Source organism: Acartia tonsa, chromosome 4, assembly GCF_053477335.1.
Source record: "Acartia tonsa isolate MP-2025a chromosome 4, ASM5347733v1, whole genome shotgun sequence".
Taxonomy (NCBI): domain Eukaryota; kingdom Metazoa; phylum Arthropoda; class Copepoda; order Calanoida; family Acartiidae; genus Acartia; species Acartia tonsa.
The window spans coordinates 31918275-31932824 of record NC_137263.1 but is presented as its reverse complement, the minus strand read 5'-3'; positions in this window follow the sequence as shown (position 1 = coordinate 31932824).

Here is a 14550-nt window from a genome sequence, read left to right as displayed (position 1 = left end):
TTACTTCATTACCCTGTAATAGTTTTGGGTGTAAAAAATCTTAATGTAATCTTTGTATCTTTTCTAATTGTTGGCAAATTTTGTCAAAACACTGGAAGATTATTTTGAGTTAAAACAAATTTTAAAATATAATTGTTCTTGCAATAATCATCTAACCCTCTCAAGAAACTATCCTTGGGCAGATAAATAACTTTCTAATATGGCGATAGAAAATGAGTGCCATTCTATAACGGATTTTAATTTCTTGAATAACTTTGCAACAGACTCTGTTAGTCTGTCAGTTTCTCTGAAGTTTATTCTGGCTTCTTAACGGCAGGGGTTCGAACCTGACTTATATTTCAAAGAAACAAATCTGCAGTGGCCTCCAAGAGTATTTATTTATTGCTTTACCTTTTTGAAAGAAAATATGCAGATCTTAAAATGAGCGAACCATATTATTTATTTAAGAGTTATGTCTGTTTTTATAGTGATTAAGTCACACAAAATGTTTTTCATGATTTCTAATAAAGTAAAACACGCAGCAGGCTAAAATAACAATTTCCACCTTCCACCCTCTGTACCCCCATTGAACAAAATTACCAACAAATAACAACCTAATTGACGACAATTTTTCCCTGCCATAATATTTACGTATATTCTACATCCATTGATATAATTATCTTACAATTTTAATTAATAAAGAAAATATAAATCCCTTAATTCAGAGTCAGACATTACAGATTTAGATTGTAATTTCGAGTATGTTTTAATTTCATGAAGCTAGTAAAAGTGGCTGACTCAGATTATGACGTCAAAAAATTAACCAATGAGAGGCCAGTGTACACTGTAATTGACCAATGGTAAAATTTGTAGTGGCCTCTCATTGGTTATTTTTTTTTTGACGACATAATCTGAGTCAGCCACTTTTACTAGCTTCAATTTTATTAAATAGAAATACACATAAATAATTTATGGGAGTACTTTTCAATGTAAAAGCTTGTTAAAGTTAAACTATTGTTTTATTCAAACTTTTTCCATTCTTTGATTTGAGAAATAAATTTGACCAACTATGAAATACAAAAGTGAATAGGTTCACTTATAAATCATAATTGATCAAACAAATTATAAGTCGCAAATAAAGCGGCAAAAAGTAAATTGTCTACATATTTTTAAAAAGGTTTTGATACAAAAACGCTGTTTCTAATATTGTATATTTGACTTAGGTTTAAATTATGTAAAATATATAAAATAGTAAGTTTTTTTTGTCTGAAGCTAAAGATCTCAATAACTTCTGAACCGATTGGGTTCTCTATTTCAGGTAAGTTTCACATAGATTCATAGTTATGGCTTTAAGCTTTTTTTTATTTTTAAGATTTGACTCTTGGTATGATTTAGCTATTTTTCTAGCTATTCTCTGTCCCTTCGAATAAAGAGACTTTGATTAATGGGGGCGAAGCCGTGAGTCAATAATACAAAGTAGAACGATGTCTGTCTGTCTGAAGCTTAAGATCTCAGTAACCACTAAACCAATTTGGCTCTACTCTTCAGGGAATATACCTATTGGTCCTGTGATGGTTTTAAGCAAAGCCGCTAGTGTAAAAATAAGAAACATTAAAATCAACAATGTGCAAAACATACAACACAGTGCGTTCGAAGGTGCTTTGACTTTTGTGTCAGAACCTAAATTGGGACATAGTGCATTTCATTACCCTAGGTTAGGTAACTTAATTTACTTTTCAATAAAATCTAAAATGCAGCCGTTTTTGAGAAAATTAGATTTTAAAACTTTTAGTTCAGTTTTCATCCGCTAGGAGTTACCCCAGAATCATGACAAGAAAAGCAAATATTATTTATTTAAAATTTTGAATAAGTCTGCTTTTATGAAGTCTTTCAAAAAACCTCTCTATATATGATTTATCTAAGACTGAATTTCCGTGACCTTAGCAAAGCAACTGATAAAAATGGTCATGAATCAACTCACTTCAGGAGTGGTTTTATGAAAAGCTTTATAAAAGCAAACTTGTTCTTAATTTTAAATAAATAATATTTGCTTTTCTTGTCATGATTATGCGCTAACTCCTAGGGGATAAAAATTGAACTTGAAATTTTCAAATCTAATTTTCTCAAAAACGGCTGCATTTTAGATTTTATTGAAAAGTGTAATTAAGTTACCTAACCTAGGGTAATGAAATGCACTATGTCCCAATTTAGGTTCCGACACAAAAGTCAAAGCACCTTCATAAGCATTGTGACAAGCCTAAATTTTATGAGTCTTTCATTTTTAATGCATTTTTCCTTTATACTAATTATTATTAAGTTTTCTTTTCTAATTTTGTGCACGTGTTTGCAGAAAGAAATTCAGTAAAAAATACCTTCATTATATGGCCAAATATTTAGCTTATGATATGCTTGTGTCTACGCATCTAGAGGCCTCTAGTGGCACTTTGAATATTTTTTTTATTTTATAAATTTAATTTGATAAATAATTTAATTATGTAAAGATAAGCTGTTTTTATTCACGTTTCTACGATTTTGTTGCCACCAAGCGGGAAAATTCCAATAATCTTTGGTATTTTTCAGCGATTTCTCTTGGTAGGGTGGTGATGCCCTCAAAAAAGTTATAAACCTTCCAAGGACCTCTGTCAATGAGAACTATATTGGTTCAGCCATGAGAGATATTCTTTTTGTACAGACAGACAAACATCCTGTTACTTTAATAAAAGGATATTGTCGTTCCCACAAGCCCTGTTAATTTCCAGCAGAGTTAAGAAGCTTTGAACTTTAAGCAAAGAAAATCCTTGAAAATTAAATTCTGACAATTTATAAAGCAAAAAAAGAAAATTAAGATCATTTTGAAGAATTCAATCTCCCTCCTCTCCCTTTACTCAAGTGCTTTTAGAGACCTCTATGGGGGCGTAGCCGCTAGTTAACAATTTAATAATAATCAGTAATTATAATTATATGTCTTTCATATTCTTCTAGTCTACAAATGACTTGATCAGCACAAAAGTATTACATCTCTTAAAGCATTTGAAATGCTTTTTTTGTCCATATGAATCAGGCTTTAAAGCTGTATGAACAGTTCCGTAGAAAATAAAAGAATTAATATTAAACTTTGGTAATTTCGTAGCACTATTATTTTCCAATTTGCTGGACGAAAATGAGTTAACCACAAACAAATGCAGAATTTCCAGTTTTCATAGGAACAAGGATGACAACAACCAGAAAAGCAGAAAGTCTGTAAAAAAAACTTAAGTTAAAAATAATAAAAAACACAATATTATAAAATTTGTCACAAAATTGCTTGAATATAGAATGATTAATAAGGACATAATTCTTCAGAACTTGATTATAGAAATGCTTCGTTTTTAACTTTGTGTGTAATCGTTACAGAAATCAACACTTTAAAAATAATTCTGAGAATAATTCAAATGTTGCTGATATTTGTGAGTTATACCTAATTGGTACAAGAATAATCATACACAATCGACGCTAACATTCCTAAATCAACGATAAGAGTTATTATATACAGACGGATCAACGTAGGGACATACAGACAGACAGACCTTAAATGTAGAAAATTCCCCTTGATAACACTCTAAAGACGTCAACATTTAACATTTTCGCGATTTGCAAAATTTAAAAAATGACGAAGACAATAATGTCCAGAATTATTATAGGGTTTAATACGCCTCTGGCGATGGGTGATAACAACGTAGAGCCAAAACTTTATCAAAATGGTCTGGCTTTAGAGTACCTACATAAATTATCTCTGGAAGGCGAGGTGACGCTTTGGGAACTGGACATCTCTACGTAACCTTGAACATACTCCACATCCTTGGATTAGGTAACCCAATACAACCAACTCTTTGATTGAACGACCCTTTTCTGGAAGTTCTAAATGTGCATGGTAATGAGTTGCGCCTGTTTTTGGCCAACACATTCCCAACTCTTACTATTATTCACATCTCGCACCTGACAAAGTAGCAGCAATTTATTTTTAATTTTTAACGTCTTTAATTTTACTTGATGCTGGGCCGATATTCAAACTTAATCCACAGTGGCTCTAGAGTAGGTTCCAAAGAACTAACATTCCAACCTTGTTTATATAAGTAAGGCGTTGTGTCTGTATTGGACTTACAGTATGTAATCATGTAAGTTGTGATTAGTTTGTTACGCTATAGAATGGGAAAAAAACCCAGCATTTTAAAAGGGCCAAAAGTAAAGAATAAGATATTAATTAAATATTAATTACATGTGGCTGGGGGCACGGGAGAGATTGGGGGTAGGGGATGTTGCTCCTTCCCCTCCTGACTTTTAAATTTTAGTTTTAAAAAGTAAAAGTAAAAAAATGTAATTTTTTAGGAGTGGGGTGGGAGGCGTTGTGACCATTACTTCGGACCATCTATATTTCAAAGTAGGACGATGTCAGTCTGTCTGTTTGTTTGTTTGTACCAAAAGATCTCGCTAACCGCTGAACCGATCGGGTTCTCCTTAACAGAGTAGCTTCTTACAGGTATCGGGAAGGTTTATAACTATTATTGGGGAGGATACCACCACCTTCCCAAGAGAAATCGCCCCTGGAAAAGAATTGCCCCCCCCCCCAAAAAAAAAAAAAATTATTATTTTAAAAACTAAAATAAAAAATCTAAATATAAAAAAATGGGTTTTGGAATTTAACTCCTCAAGTTCTCCTAGAGGCCTTCAGGGGCGAAACCGCTAGTGTTTATTATAAAGTAGCTTGTCTCCTAGAAATAGAATATTCTGCTATTAATAATTTTGAACACACAACACCAACTCAGAGAGATTATTAGGACTGTATAAGCTTCAAAACTTGTAAAATAAATCTGAAAACTTTGAAAATCTGAATGAAACTAAATATGTTTAGAAGGGGATGAAAAGACAGATAGTGTTAAAAGATAGATAGATAGATATGACAGTAGCTAGATGAATTAAATAAAAGTATTATATGAAGTCCTAAATGAAGTCGTTAAAAGTATTACCGTATAAAACTTGGTTGTCTAGGTTAAGTCTAATATCATTGTTGAGTCTATTTATACTAGTATTTATATTCCTGTATATATTATTCGTATCGTTTTCGTCAATATTGATATTCAAATTGTCATATGTCAATTGTTCCCGTGTTATTTAAGTCATTGTTAGCAATCATTTTGATCTACCACTATAAATTGCATTAACCTTACAATCTGATTCTTGGCAACATGTACAAATTTACGTGGAAATTGCCCTATGAGCCCTATGTGTCCTATGAACACTAACAACCAAAATGACGTTCTGGGTTTTAAAGTTTTTAAATGTTAGTCACACAGGTCGACAGACAAACACAAACACTGAAAGAATAGCTTTGCTACTACTAATATATAAATCTAAATATATGATAATCTGATGATACGCAAATAAGCAGTTAATTTCACGGCTGTTAGTGAATTAATTAGCTCACAGTTTGTAAAGTTAGATCTGTGTGGGTGCATGCAGTATCATACCCCCTTCTTTAATACATTCTGGACATTTTTACATGGAAGAAAAGTCTCTTCAAATACTTATACAAAAGTAACAACAGGATCTGTGTCTTTACCGAAGGATCTTGCTAAACGCTGAACCGATATGGTTTTCCTTTACAGTGTAGATTCTCATAGGTACGGGGAAGGATTATTACATTTTTGGGGAGGGCACGGCCACCCTCATAAGAAAAATCGACCCTATAAAAAATTACTTCCCATAAAATGTCTCCAAAAAAGTGGACAAATATTGTAATGTTTTTTGGAGACACTAGTTTTCAAAATAACCGTTTTAAATCAAATGCCTTGGTAAAATCTAAAAATATTAAATAGATTTATTCGGTTGATTTTGCATATACTATTCTTACACTAAATACTAATGGCCGGCCCTATGAACAATTAAACCATTCTAATCTTCATAGTTAGAACCGGTTTTATATCGGGGAAATATATACTTAATTTACAGAAAATCTTGAGTGTATTAAATGCGGGAGGTATATTCATAAGCTATTGTACTGTAGGTGATGATAGTTGTGTGTGTTTGGTGGAAACTGGTTAATCAAGACATAAATGAATGCATTAGTAAGATTTATAAATATATATATATATATAGTTAATAATTTACATTATTAATCAGAAAAGAATAAGCATTTCATTTATCCTTTTTGATAAGATGTAGTAAATATATCAGGTCTGTCCGCTAAGATCTCACTAATTACTAAACAGATATAATTATTTTTAAAGGGAAGCTATGTATATGTCCTAGCGAGAATTTTATATCTATTTTTGGGGGAGATCATCCTTCCTACAAGAAATGACCACTAAACAAGAATGACAACCAACATTCATAAAAAACGAAGCTCTGCAACGGAATGACAAACGAACATTTAACACTTGTAGAGTTTAAGGAAATACTTACATTTGTAGGAATTAATTATTTAGATGCTTCGCTTATAACATTGTACCTTGTCGTAATAGGAATCACTATACCAAAATCAGATGAATTGGATAATTTTAACACACAAAAATTTGTTGCCAAAAAAGTAATAAATCAGCATGTTTTAAATGTACGTACGGACTTTCTGGTAACGATTATAGAGTTGCTGCGCTTTCTAAGTCGCACCTAACTATTATAGGAATCATCATACAAAGTTTAAAATCGATAGGACAATTCTAACCTGTTTAAATTAACGAAAAGAGCTGACCGTTCCAGACAGACGTACCGACGGACCGACCTTTATTATTGAAAAGCTTCGCTTTACAAAATATTCTCTACTCCTAGCAGATCTTCATAGATTTTATGTTTAAAAGAATGATTACTTCTGTTTAAAATGTTGTGTGAATGTAGGTTTACCTCAGTCAAGCTTTTAAAGGATTTACTGTAAAAATAATATACTATACCTCACTGTACATACATTAAAAAGATAAACAGGTAATAGCTAGGGGCAGGTTGAGCTCCACTAACCCTTACCCTCAAACCCCTTATTTTGAATTAGATTGAGGAAGGAGAATTTTTTCCCCTATGCCTAACCCCTGCGGTGATCCCTAACCCTGTGGGACCTATAAAAGCGGCGCCTCAACCCTTTGGGAATACCCAATATAACCTGACCTAAAGTAATAAACAAACAAACAAAATCTACCCTTCACTCTTATTTTCAATTTATTTCAAATTATGGAAGGGTGGGTCGGGATTATCACTGCTCGAGAGCGTATTTTGTATGATAGAGATCAAAATAAACAGAAGAAATTATCATTTCTTTTTCACAATTTTAATGGAAAATGCATTTTTCCTCAACCAATATTTAGTATAGGGTGAAACAAATTTATTTTTTATCCTAAGCATTTATAGAACACTCTCCTTTCCTAAAATGTATTAAAATCTGAACCAAGGACTAGATAAAAAAAAAGATTTAAAACAATGTTAAACATTATTTTAGATCGTCGGCACCACTTAAAATAATTTAAATTTTCCAAAAAAATGTAAAATTGTTCGTAATATTTTAATAAATTTTAATGTGAGTGACAGAGGCCTGAGCAACTCCTCCCCAGGAAACATCATTAGCATTCCAGGTTGGGATAATTATCCATGGTCAACTCGAGACATTATTTAGAACATGCGCGGCTGCGCCCTCAGATTAAAAAGTGCGATTCCTTCATTTAACTTTTTTTGGATGATATTAATTTTTTTATTGATTGGGAAAAGTTGGAATGATTGTTTTTAGGCTTCTCTTTTTAAGTAGAGTACCAACATTTCCCATTTTTTTCTGAAAAATACCTAGCCTTAATCATGTAACTTATTAAATGATTTAAAGCTTTCCTCAATATTAAAAGCCAAATTAAGCATTATAAGAGACAATAAAACATCCAACTAATATATGAATATTTTTTATATTTTACATATTGTATATGTTCCTTTCTTTTGTGTGGCTTCTTTGTCAAAACCCACATTTTACTATTGACAAAGAAACAATGAATAACTTCCTTTGTTCTATTATATCCTCTAAAATTGGTAGGAAAAAAAGATTTATATATCTTCCACCTAATGCCCTCTCCCTGAGTTATGAAAAGTATCCAGTATATTCGCTCCATGCCTATGAATTGTAAAGCCTAGTTTCAGGGTTAATGTGTTAGCTAATCATGATGTTCCCCCCAAATTGTCTTACAAGAATTTAAAGTGACAGTGTTCCTTGATAAAACGTTTGTTTAGGAATGTTAAGAAGTTTTCTCTCTCCCTCCCGCCTTGCTGCATCACATTTATAAGTTTACCTACTTTACTAATTATCTTTTTTCTTTAATCTTTTTTTTTTTGTAGATATATCAATATCAAGCTCAAAAATATACACAGTCGGAAAGCCGAGCAAACAATATGTAATGATAAAGTTTTTAAATTGAAAACTATTATTATGTAAACTATTTCCTTTATTTTTAGTTACAATTAGTAATTAAAATTATAAACTTTTATGTAAATATCATATTTTATCTTTATTTTAATTTATACAGCTTTTATGTTTTCTGCAATAATTACTGTCAAAATTTCGTGGTAAACTAAAATTATATGCAACCATACGATTCTAAATATCGGTGGTAAAACCTATTTACAAATTTTGTGCCGGGAAACTGTAGAATGATAAAACAAGAATGATAAAACCTAGTAAGTTGCAAGGGAAGCTTCCAAATTGCAAGTATTTCTCTTCCTTTACTCTACAATTATTTAGGGGTCAAAAAGTTGAAATACTAGTCAAGGTAAAAATCGAATTTATAAAAATTTACAATTAGTCTCTCAAATCTGTATTGGTCTAATTACCTGCTCACAAGAAACCTTAGCCTATATACTAAAGTAACAGGTTACACTAACCGCTGAATTGAACCGATATGTCTCTGACTCTCCTTACTATGAAGCTTTTGGTAGGTTCAGGGAAGTTTTGCATCTACTTTGGGGTAGGGTATCTCAAACCTCTAATTATTAACTAGCTTAGAAAAATGATCCTCCCTCCCCACAATAATTTTACAATCCTTCCATTCCACTAAGACGTCGCTGCAAGTCGCAATTTTTTAATCAATTAGCAGCTCCGCCCCAATGCCTCTGGCAGCACGTAAAATATAATATAATATAATACGTAAGTATAATATGAATTCAATCAAATTTATAGGATGCGTGTGTAAGCTTTAAAACGTGCGGAAAATACATGATATGAACTTAACAAAACTTTGAAATTTGCCTGAACAACTATGTACATTTATAATTGACGGATGGTTAGTTCAGGGCTCGATTTTGTACAGTAAATATTAACAGTAACAGTAACAGTATTATACAACTTGTAGAAGCAAACCTTAAGTGTTTTATGTTCTAACCCAGTGTACATTCTTGGCCTATTGGGTGTGTTTAATCTTATTATTATATTATTATTAGGGTTGGGCCGGATACTTTTTTGGCCGGATACCGGATACCGGATATCCGGCTGATTTCAAATGCCGGATATCCGGTAACCGACCGGATATCCGGCCAACGCCGGATATCCGGCAAATATCCGGTTATCCGGCCAAATTACCGGATATCCGGCCGGATAACCGGCCAAATTACCAGATATTAAAGTAGTAAAAAAAAATTTCTTCAAAAATCTTATACAAATTTACATAAAGTTAAACTTATTCAGAAAAAAATGTTCTTCTAGCTTCAATAATAAGAAAATTATAGCCATTTAAGATTTTTAAAAGCAGAGATTTTTGGTGTAAAGTATAAAAAAATATAGAGCCGGATATCCGGCCGGATAGTTTCAATATCCGGTATCCGGCCGGATATTGAAAATGGCCGGATATCCGGCCGGATATCCGGCCACACCGGATATCAGGCCCAACCCTAATTATTATTATAGCCTTTGATATCCAGGTTTATGAGTTGTACCTGTTTACATGCAAAGGAAAAACCCATTGTATAAGAATTGCACTCCGGTTCATAGGACAAACTTGTTTTAAATGAACCTACAGACATTCTGGTAACGATGATAGAGTTTCTATGCTTTCTCATTAGTACCTAACTACTACAAGAATCACCATGCAAAGTTTGAAATCGATCGGACAATGCCTAAAATATCGAAAAAAGCTATTTGATCAGGACGTACGGACGGAACGAACCTTATCATAGAATAGCTTCGCTTTTTTTGGGGGGGGGGGGTGGAGGGGTTAAACCAGAGGCGAATCTGGGTGCCAATTACAAAGAAATGATAAGATATGTAAAGGATAAAACAAACATCTTACTATTCAAATTGTAATTTCGTCCCCGGAATTGTAAAAAGATGAAAGGAGCATAAACATGAGAATTCAGTTTAGTCGCGGCAATACTTTCGAAATTTGTACATTAAATGTTAGAGATAGGGAGGACAATAGGCAGCTTAATACACTAGTCCCCAAAGTTTTATAATATTGTTTTTTTATTCGTTGGCTTAATAACTTTGGGGACTTTATTGTTTTTTGATGTGTTGGCACATTAAATTGAGTGTCCAAAAGTTTCAACCACTAATTATAGTCTACAGAAAGGGTAATTTTGTGTATTATCATTGGGGATGTGCATCAATTTATTCCTTTAGATCCCTGGAATTCTGTTTAGTCGCGGCAACATGTTCGGAATTTGTACAGTAAATGTGCTATTTCATTGAAAAGCATAAAATTTATTTTCTATGGATAGATAAGTTAGATAGAAAAGTAATATATGGAAATTAAAACAAGAATTGTGTGAAATTCAGCTGTCAAAGCTTAGCTGTTAAAGTTGAGTTACAGCTGATTAGCATTTGAAATGTTTTACTATGAAGAAGAAAGTTGTATGTGTGTGTGTTTATTAAGATCTTGTGAATATCTGAACTGATCGTTCCAAAGTTTTAAAATTTAAGGAACGTTTACTATTAGACCAGGCTAAGTACTTGGCTAATTTTTAAATTTTTGTTCAACGACTATTGGATGTCAGTCCGCGAACATCTCGTAAACGGGTGGACAGTTTGTTCCACAATTTCCAGATTATTTAATCGTTGGTCCAGGATAGGTTTAAAACTGTTTGAAGGAGAAGGGAGTATTTTATCCCCCTTTAAGCTTATAAAAAAGTTTAGGCACTTCTTCTAAGTGAAGCTTCTTTTTAGTCACTTGAAGGGTTTATCCATTGTGATGAAGGATAGCATCCTTTTTCATGAAAAAATTACCCTTTCCAAGAAAATGGGGGAAGTTCCCTTTTACTCTTCTAGTTGTAACAAGGGACGCAGCCGCCAATATGAAATGAGTTCATAAATTGTAAACTTTACGGATAAACAGTCAAAAAGTCTGAAGTGTCGTTTCTTTTATGATCTCTATCTTACATAAAATTTTTTTCACAAAATTACACCAACTTGGGATTGTATAAGACATTATGTAGGTTAGGTTAAATTAGATATCAGTTGCTTTATATATAGAGTTTTCCTGCGTATATATGTCTGGTTGTCATTTAATTATCATTAAAAATTTAAAATCTTTGTTTACTATCGAGTCAGTTCTTAACAAAGAAATAAACAATTTCTCTGATCCTAAGAATTCAAACCATAAACTTTCAAAAAAAATTTCTGTTTTTACTACGTAGAACTTTTACTATTCTTACATGATAAAAGTAAAAACAAGGTACAAAAATTGGGGTGAATTACCATAGGGATGCAATTCCTCCGGAACCCTTGGAAATGATGAACCTGTAATGTGTCGCGGTGCCGCGACATTTATGCTGACTATTACTATTTTCTGACAGTGACAGAAAGGTATTTCCTTTTAAACATATCAAATATTATTATCCACGAAATTAATATACTTATGTTATGAGTTCAGAGATTATTAAAGTGAGAAGCTTTCTACATTTTGGATGTGTACGTAGGTTCATTCTATGACGGAAAGCATTTTCGTATCTTATATGTAGCCCTGAAAACTAATTAAACCATATTGTTAGCAACTTAAAGCCATTATTTATAATGATATCGAAAACTAGCTATTTGACTAATAAAATTATCTAATTAATTTAAAAAATACAAATATTTTATTCTTTTATTGGACGAATGAAAAATACTTCGCTGCTTTTTATTTGGTGGAGGAGTATACTGTGGATTAATATCTTTTTTTTTTTTTTTTGGGGGGGGGGAGGGTGAAAAGTGGGCGTTAATCTAATGTATTTTTAAAAACTTTATTATTCTTTTGGGATCTTGGACAATGTAGCTTCGGACAAAGTAGCTTCGGACAAAGTAGCTTCGGACAAAGTAGCTTCGGACAAAGTAGCTTCGGACAAAGTAGCTTCAGGACAAAGTAGCTTCCGGACAAAGTAGCTTCAGGACATTTACTTAAGAAAAGTAGCTTCCACTATTAATAAAGGTCATGGCCGCAGCGCTCGGCCCCCTGGCCTGCCTAGCCGCGGGCGGACGGCCCCCTAGCCTATAACCTAACCTAACCTAACCAAAAAAATTGTAAAACTATTAAAATTGTAAAAATCTATCAACCACTTTTTGCAAAAACCATGAAATTCTAAACCACCTATGTATTATCAGTTTATGATATTTTTCTTAAATAAATGTTCTGAGGCTAACATAGGTTAGGTTAGGTTAGGTTATAGGCTAGGGAGCCGAGCGCCCGCGGCTAGGCAGGCCAGGGGGCCGAGCGTTGCGGCCATATTGGAGACTATTTTTCTAAGGAAGCTACTTTTCTTAAGTAAATGTCCTGAAGCTACTTTGTCTGGAAGCTACTTTGTCCTGAAGCTACTTTGTCCGAAGCTACTTTGTCCGAAGCTACTTTGTCTGAAGCTACTTTGTCCAAGATCCTTCTTTTGGGGGTGAGGGATAAACACCCCTTCACCACCACCATGAATATGAATAATGTTATATCCAAAACAAGTAAGTCGTACATTTTAAACAGTTTTGTAAGAAATTAAAATCAAATATTAAGTAACAACATTAAGAATCTTAACATCTATTTTAAACTTCGCTTTTATGGATGTATTCATCCTAATTGCTTGAAAATTATAGGTGGACATTAAAGCATTCATTAACAAATACATATTTACATTTTGTGTGTATTATTTATTTAAATGATTTACAAACTGTGTTTTTGTGGGTTAAAATTGTTTAAATTATGATCATGATTAACCTGAAGTAGACATTAAGTTAAAAAAAATAATGTTAAATTAAATGACATAGAAATGATATAGATATGTAGATTTACTAATCTGCGGCTGGGGTTGCTTAGATTGGCGGTGGCTGGAATTTGAACAAAGTTGATGTAGGTAAAGACTAGGCTCAGTGAGTTCTGATTTGGCGGCTGAATTCAACTAAGCGTGGCTGCAGCTGATAGTTGCATATTTTTTTCCTAAGCCGCGCGGCTGAATGTGTGAATGAGGCTGCCGAGCAATTAGCAGGCATTACATATATTAAGATGTGTTATTAATTAGGTATATTTTTGCCAAAATAACACATGTAAAAACAACATTGCTAAAAATTCATTGATTTTGTTTTTGCTAGTTGTTAAATGCCACGTAATTATATTCATTTATATTCTTATCGAATCTACAATTTTAAATTTTTCTTAATATACTAATAAAATTATTAAATATTTTAAATTTTCTTAATTCAATAATAATATAAAGAAAACGAAGTAGCGGGTTTCGTCGTATTTTCACAGTAGCTTTTCTCCTATTTCTAGCCCCTACGGGGGGCTCTAACCTTGCGGAGCAAATATTAACATTTACATAACCTAAAATAACCTATCAAAATCTACTGTGAAAATACGAGGAAACCTGCTACTTCGTTTTCTTTCCATGATCCTAATTTTATTGACAAAGTTAAAGTAATTAGCTTTGAAAGAAATATACAGTTTATATTTTTGAGAAAAATATGTATAATTATGAATCAAAGAAAACAAATATAAATATGTACTTCTGTCTCAATTAATATTAAAATAACATGAATATTTACTAATGATTTTATAATTGTCAATGCTTTATGATCGATTGTCATTTTAAGTTCAAGTATACAATTAATATAAAACATCTATTTTCTATAGATAGAAAAAAGGACTCTCATGTAGTGAAACCTTTTTTACTTAGTCTGTTAATATTTTCAAACACCTGATTTACTATATGGGACAAGGTACACAATAACTTTTTTTTACATGAACCACAAGCATCTACAGAGGGCTTTCCGACAGCCGCATCGACACGGTTACATAATCCACACAATTGCTGCAGCCAAAGCCGCCAAGTTTCAATGCAGCAATCCATAGCCGCAGCCACCTAAGACTTACTGCCGCTAAGCAACGCTAAGCCTCAAAGTCTAAGCTACCATAAACAGCAGCTGCAGCCGGACATCAGATTCTGGGGCTGCACAGCTTTGGCCCCTTTTATTTTCCATATTGCATTGGCATATTGAAGAAATAAAAGAACATACATGCATCTTCACTTTTTGTTTTTTAAAAGCGAAGCTTTTCTATAATTAGGGTCGGTCCGTCCGTCACAGTGAGTTAGCTCTTTTCATTAATTTAGGCATGTTAGAATTGTCCTATCGATTTC